This window comes from Athene cunicularia (assembly GCF_003259725.1).
Source record: "Athene cunicularia isolate RWA chromosome 8 unlocalized genomic scaffold, athCun1 chr8_part1, whole genome shotgun sequence".
Lineage (NCBI taxonomy): Eukaryota > Metazoa > Chordata > Aves > Strigiformes > Strigidae > Athene > Athene cunicularia.
In genome coordinates, this window is record NW_020799109.1 from 11760795 (window position 1) to 11767357 (window position 6563).

Consider the following 6563-nt stretch of genomic DNA (forward strand, 5'->3'; position numbering starts at 1 on the left):
ATGCCAAAAAAACAGCTGCTGCTTCGTAACAATGGCAAAAAGGGAGAACTATTGTAGATGTTCCCCTCAACGCTCATGCTGAGGAGATGTCACTACCACTGCATTAGAGGAACAGTGAGCCATTGGGTCACAACACACGTCTCTGGGCAGGACCAGCTTTCCAGCCATGTGGATGGCTTTCCTACCACCACCCCAACACCTCCCCTGCACCCCTCATGCTCTGCCCTGCACACAGCACCTGCTGTCACCAGTGAACTCTCCAGAGAGGCATCCATCACCCAGCAACACCACCCCAGAGCCCAGCTCCTCCCTCACAGAACCTCTGGGGAGGTTTCCAGTGGAGGCCCCCAGGGAATGCTGGAGCCTCCACTGCTCAGCACCTCGAGGAAAGAGCGCAAGCGGTGAGATGACACAGTCTATCAGCTACGTTAAATTATTCATAGGATGGAAATAAATCTGATGCTGAAGAGTCACACAAGCTGTTGGAAGTCAGAAGAATCTTCTGGAACAACACGGCTGCTGGTTTTCTAACCCGCTTCCCCAAGCACCCTGTCCAGGATGGGACCAGCCGTGGTGGCTCCTGGCCAGAGCATGGCTGTTCCTGCTGGCATGCAGGATGCCAGGTAGAGAGGCAAGGCAGCACACATGCCAGGACTATTGACACCATGCCCCATCTGGTGCTCTACATGACAGTGGAGAGCTTTTCAGAGGACCTTCAAGGATGGGCATCAATACTACGACCATCCTAGCCCAGCTCAAAGCAGCAGATGAAACCCGTGGGAGAAGACTAGGGGCTCTCTCCCTAGCTTACCATGAACATCATCTGAGCACCATTCTCTGCTGAGAGCTTGGGACAGGAGGCTGCAAGGCACCATGCTCTGCCCAAGGGCACGTGAACACACAGCACACTCCTCCCCAGGCATGAAAGGCACCATCCTCATCCCAGAGGCAGGCACCAGCACAGGCTGCTGTTGGACTTTGACATCATTGCACTGGCCAGCACTCTCAGGCCCATCAGGAAGAGCTGGAGATGAGGAGAGGAACTCATTAGTGCCAGGAGGGAGAAGCAGAAGGCATGAAATCGGGCAGTGACATCTAACAGGGAGGCTTTGTGAACTCTGATTTGAATGGGTGGCTGACACCAGACCTGCCTCCTCCACAATTAGACATGTAACGTGAGATCTGGTAAACAGCCCAGCTGTCAGCTATGCCCTTTGGCCAGGGAAGGAGCTTTCTCCAACATCAGCTCTGCTTGGTTGCAAATAATTCAAGCTTGTTATGATGGTTTTTCCCTGCTCTAAAAAGCTGTGGCCAAAGCCTCAGTTAAGCTCTAGTCACTGGAGTGGCATCAGCCCCTCAAGAGAGCCAAGTAAGCTTACCCTCAAGCAAACTGCCTTGGGGCAGGGCAGCTTGCCCAAAAGGCACGGGTCAGAAGCACGGGCTGGTCACTTTGGGAGGTGGAGAGGAACCAGTCCAAGCAGAGTTACTGCCAAGCAAAGGCACCTGATCTTAGGTTGCACTCCAGTATCCTGAGGGAAAAGGAGCTGCTATGAGCCCAGAATCTCCCAGCCCTCACTCCTTGGAGCTTGTGCAGGGAGCCCACAGCCAGCAGGCTGTCTCCCTGACTGCACCGGATAAATACATTAACATAGTGTCCCCAGCATAGAGGTGTAGTGTCCATGCCGTTTGTGGGAACAAGAGGAGCCCCAGAGGTGTGACTTCAGCCCCAAAGAGCCGAGTATGATGCCTGCTGTTCCTGGGGGGCTCCACGGGGACACAGGTCCCCTCCAGGGGTGCAAATGGAGGTGACATCAGGTACAGTCCTAAGGTCTGCAACCCAGCAGGGGAAACAGCAAGCTGCAAAACACAGTCCTGTTCTGCTCTTTGCTCTGTGCCTGCAGCCACGGCCCCTCAGCAGCCACCAGCCTTCTTCCAGCAGGAGCCCCAGGATGCCTCCTGCTGCAGCCTCTCGCTGTCCTTTCTAGCTGAACGCACTCGCACCGCCAGCACTCCAGGCCTGTGACAGCACAGCCATTACCACGGCTCTGCCGAGTGAAGGGAATGTCATCCCTGCCTCCCCCCTGCCTGCAGCAGCCATCCTCCCCCTGCCACGGCGGGGCAGGCTGAGCAGCCAACAGCCCCGGGAAGGCAGCAGCCTGCCGAACCGCCAAGGATAGCAAATGAATGGAAAATAAAGCTGTGCGTGCACTGCCAGGCATGCTGCTCCTGCTCAGGGGACCCACACTTTGCCAGCAGGCCCAAAGAAAAGGGATTTTTTGGCCCCTCTCCTAATAAGAGGTGCTGCTTCTTCACAGCCCCTCTTTGAGCCCAGCTTGCCCACGCCGAGTCCTCGGCTGCCTGGAAGGGGCTGCAGCCCAGACGCAGCTTGGCAGCCTCAGCATCCCTCCTGCTACTTCACTTCCAGCAGCCCTTTGCAGGGAACGGCATGGTCCCCAGCAGGGATGGGGGCTGCAGGAGATGCATGCACCCTCAGGCCAGGGGCCACCACTGCTGTGGTGAGCAAGGAGGAGTAAGCAGGACCAGAGAGGAACCCTGGGAGCACAGAGCCCAGGACGATTTGCAAGGGTAACCCGAACACCCCTGTCCACCATCTTGCGTGGCATCATTTCAGTAAATGAGTTCACAAATGTTGTGAGAGAGGAATCCCCTCTGGCACCCAGGTACAAATCCTACCCATTCCCACTCTGTAAGATTTTGGAGCTAAGATGGGGCTCCAGTGATGGCCCTTGCAGGGCACAGCCAAACCCCAGCAAACAGAAGGTGCTGCCCTCTCATCTCATCACCACCACGCCACACAAAGGAGCAAAGTGTCCAGCCAAGGTTGGGTCTGGGTAGAACCTGCTTCTGCAGTGAAGATCTGCTTAAACACTAAACGAGGTGACTCCTCACTTCCCTCAATTTTGCAAGAATCTCCCATCCTGAGGCCCCTGACTTACCAACACCCACATCTCACATACGTGGGCTGCCTCTAAGGAAGAAGAGGCCAAGCTGCTGTCAGTGATGCACCAGACAGGGGATGCCATTCCCCAACCCTGATGTAATCATAATTGTCTTGATCAGGTTTCTGAAGACAGGCAATAATCTTCTTCTGAAGAAAGCAGACACACTTGGGTTTCTCCTCCCCGTCCTCCTGGGTGGAAGGCAGCCCAGCAGCTGCCACATCCCCGAGGCTCAGCATCTCCGAGGAGCAGTGATCAAAGCCACCCCTCTCCCACCACGGTAGGCTCCGGATGTCAGCTCCATGACACCCCGCCTACCCATCCTGCCAGAGAGACTTTGTGCATTCATCAGGCATCTCCAGAGAGGCACACGGCAATCTGGAAGGCCCAGAGATGCCAGACCGCTAATGTGCTTGGGAAAAGACGTCAGTGAATATTACAAACACCCCAGAGGATGAGATGCAGGCCAAGGGAGAAAAGACCTGGAAGGAATCAGACAAAAAAAGAGGGCAAGAGCAGGCACTTGGGAAATTCATGGAGGAATGGCACTGCCTTCTTTCTTATTTCAAAAAGGCAGATACTGCTGGGGCAGACTCAACTGCACTGAGAACAGGTAAAGAGGGTCTTGCATTCCTCTTCTGTCCAACAGCACAGTGTTAGGTGCTGCCACCCCTAATCTGGGGGAGACGAAAAATGCAAGGCACAACTCCTGCTTGTGCACTGCTCCTTCACAATAGACACAGCCAGCAGGGACTGAATGTCTGCAATACATCTTCACCAGAGCAGGGTTCATACTGCAGCAGGAGCATCACCTCCCCAGGGCAGCGTCACCCCACCATCAGGCTGTCAGTCATGCCAGGTACAGCTTGTGGGCACACAAAAACACATGCAGGTCACAAACCAGACTGCACCATTTAGGCACAGGGAAGCTGAGTATCCTTGCACCCTGGAACCCTTGGCTCACCCAGCCTTCCCTTCCCTTCGACCCCTTCGACCACAGCAGCAGAGCCCTGCTCAGCAGCAGGTGCAGGGGAAGCAGATCCAGCCCCGAGCTGCCAGCTGCCCAGCAGGTCTGCACAGCGTGGCCACACCAGCCTGCTCTAGCTGTGCCGAAGCCAGAGCAGCATCTAGGTCAGGCTTAGAAGAAAACAAAAAAGCAGCCGAGCAGCCCTCAGCTGGGACTGGTGGGCACTGACACAGTAACTGTACCATAACAGGCAGTACCCCAGCACAGCCCCGATCCTTCCCTGTGTCACAGGTAAGCTCCCTATGGAAAAATTAAGCAAAAAAATACAGGGAGCAGCTTTCAGATGGCTCCTGAAGTGCAGCACCTCCTCAGGAACTTGACACCTCCTCAGGAACAGGCAGCTGCCTGACCTCTGCCCATGGGCTTTCAGACCTGCTGGCTGGCAAAGGGTAACGTGGGCCCAGCCTACAGCATCTGCACTCTCTCGCCTCCCTGCAACCACTGGTCACAGCTGGAGGGCTCTAAGCAGCTCTCCCTCGCACAGGTCATGCTGGATAAACACAGCAATGATTCTCTTCAGCTACATGGGCACCCAGAGCCCTGCAAAACATCGGGGGCATTTGCCCAGCCCACTGCATAACGAACAACAGCAGGGGGCACAGAAGGGTATTCCAGAGATGTGAATCTTCTCTACAAAAAAAGATCAGAAGAGCATGATGGGCATGGTCTAACCAGAGACTTCCCTGGCTGCAACTGCCACACATGATGACTTTCACTGCGAATGACCTGGAGAGGCTTTGACCCTCTGACTTAAGAGATAACCAGCTCCTTATGCTGTTCCTAACCCCAGCACTTACTGCTAACTGACTCAGAGTGGGGTCAAACCCTGACTTTAATCAGTATTCAGTGTTATTAATAAAGCCATGCACAAAACCCGGCAGGCAGAAGAGCCCAGGCCAGTAGAAGCACCATTTATGTGCCAGCATCACCTCTGACAAAGCGGCTCTACCCACCTCCCTCCCACCAGCCCAGCCCCCAGCAAAGCCCACCTTTCCTTCGCTTTATACCAGAAACACCCCACAGCCCTCCCCTGCAAAGACAGACACAGGAGGGCACTGAGCTGCTGGACCTCCGAGTTTTTTTCTGATCCCACTCCACATTTCTTCCCCTGTGCAGGGACCGTGCTGCTGCCCCCAGCCAGCAGCTCCGAGCCCCGCCACCGTCCACAGCCACACCTTCGGAAGATACTACCAAGATGGCAAAGCCTGTGGAGACTGGGAGAAGCCAGGCAGGCTGGGGGAGGGGAATCGAAGAATCCTAGAGGGCATCTTTGCCTCCTCCCAGGCAGCAGGAGACTAAATCCAGAGTAGTGTGGCCAAGGCAAGCTGCCTCTCGGCACAGCCCCACCTCGCCCAGCCACCGCCGGGCGCCCCCCCGCCCTGGCACTGCCCACCCTTCCCGGGCAAGTGTGAGCTTCATTGTTGGTGCAAACAAAGGAGAGGTTTGTGTCTGCCGAAGAGAAAGGAAGTCAGAGGCAGAATCATCCAGCAGCCCTGGACATAGGCAGATTAAGCTGCAGAAGGTTGCAATAACGTAGCATTTTCCAGACATCAGTTAATCCCCCCGGACCGAGCTCTATCCCAGTCTCCCTGGCAGAGGTGGGCTGTGTCTCACCTGTGACCACAAAGGCAACTGATGCCCAGTTACAAACCTGACATCCCTGACCTGACACCTCCCGCGAGGCTGCTGGGGAGGCACAGGTGCAAAACACAAGACGTGTGCCCACCAGCACACCCGTGGGCATTGCTTTGGCAAGGAACTCTGTCTATTCTTATAGAGGAAAAATGAGGACACTGGGATTCCCACTGGCTGTCTGGGGACTGAGCTGTGGATCGACAGGCTGTCCGTCTCAGAGCGGATGTCTAGCTACAGGGTGAGTGGAATGGAGAAGAGCTCTCCTGCTGTTTGCCCTTCAGGGATGCATCCATCCTCTGCTGCCCTGCCCCCATCACCTCCAGGATGGCCCAAGGGAAGGTTTTGGCTCGGCTGCCTCTCCCAGTGCTCGCTGAGGTGCCCTGCTCGGTCTCCGTGATGAACCCCAAGTCAAGGAGGGGCTGCTTGGGGCTCTTTTCAGCAGTAGTATAATGCTGGCAGGCCTCGGTTTGCCGTGGCCATTCCCTGGATCCCGGGTTTCGGCAATCATGACCTCGCTCCTCTTGCCCTGTTGCTGCTTAGGAGGACCTTGAGCATCAGCAGGGGCAAGGAGGCTGGATTCCAGGTTCAGAAAAACATCACTGGCCCATCTGCCCGCCGACAGCTTTTCCCAACCTTAATTCCCAGCAATTACCCAGCACCTGGCAAGGGTCCCTTCCCTGGGAGGCGCTGATCATGTCGGGCTTCACACAGATGCTGCCTGTCCGGCAGCCAGGACCAGACCCGTAGGCTCTCCCTGCCCGGCGCTGCAGCACGGCGACCCAGAGGACGCCCGTCGGAGACACACCTCCTCCCTCTGCTCCCATTTCTGCCACATCATTTTCCCTCCGCGGGCTGTCCCGGCGCACAGGAGCCGCCGGCTCCACCTCCCGCGCCGCGCACCGGACACCCCCGGGGCGCGCAGGCGGGTCCCCGCCGCCCCC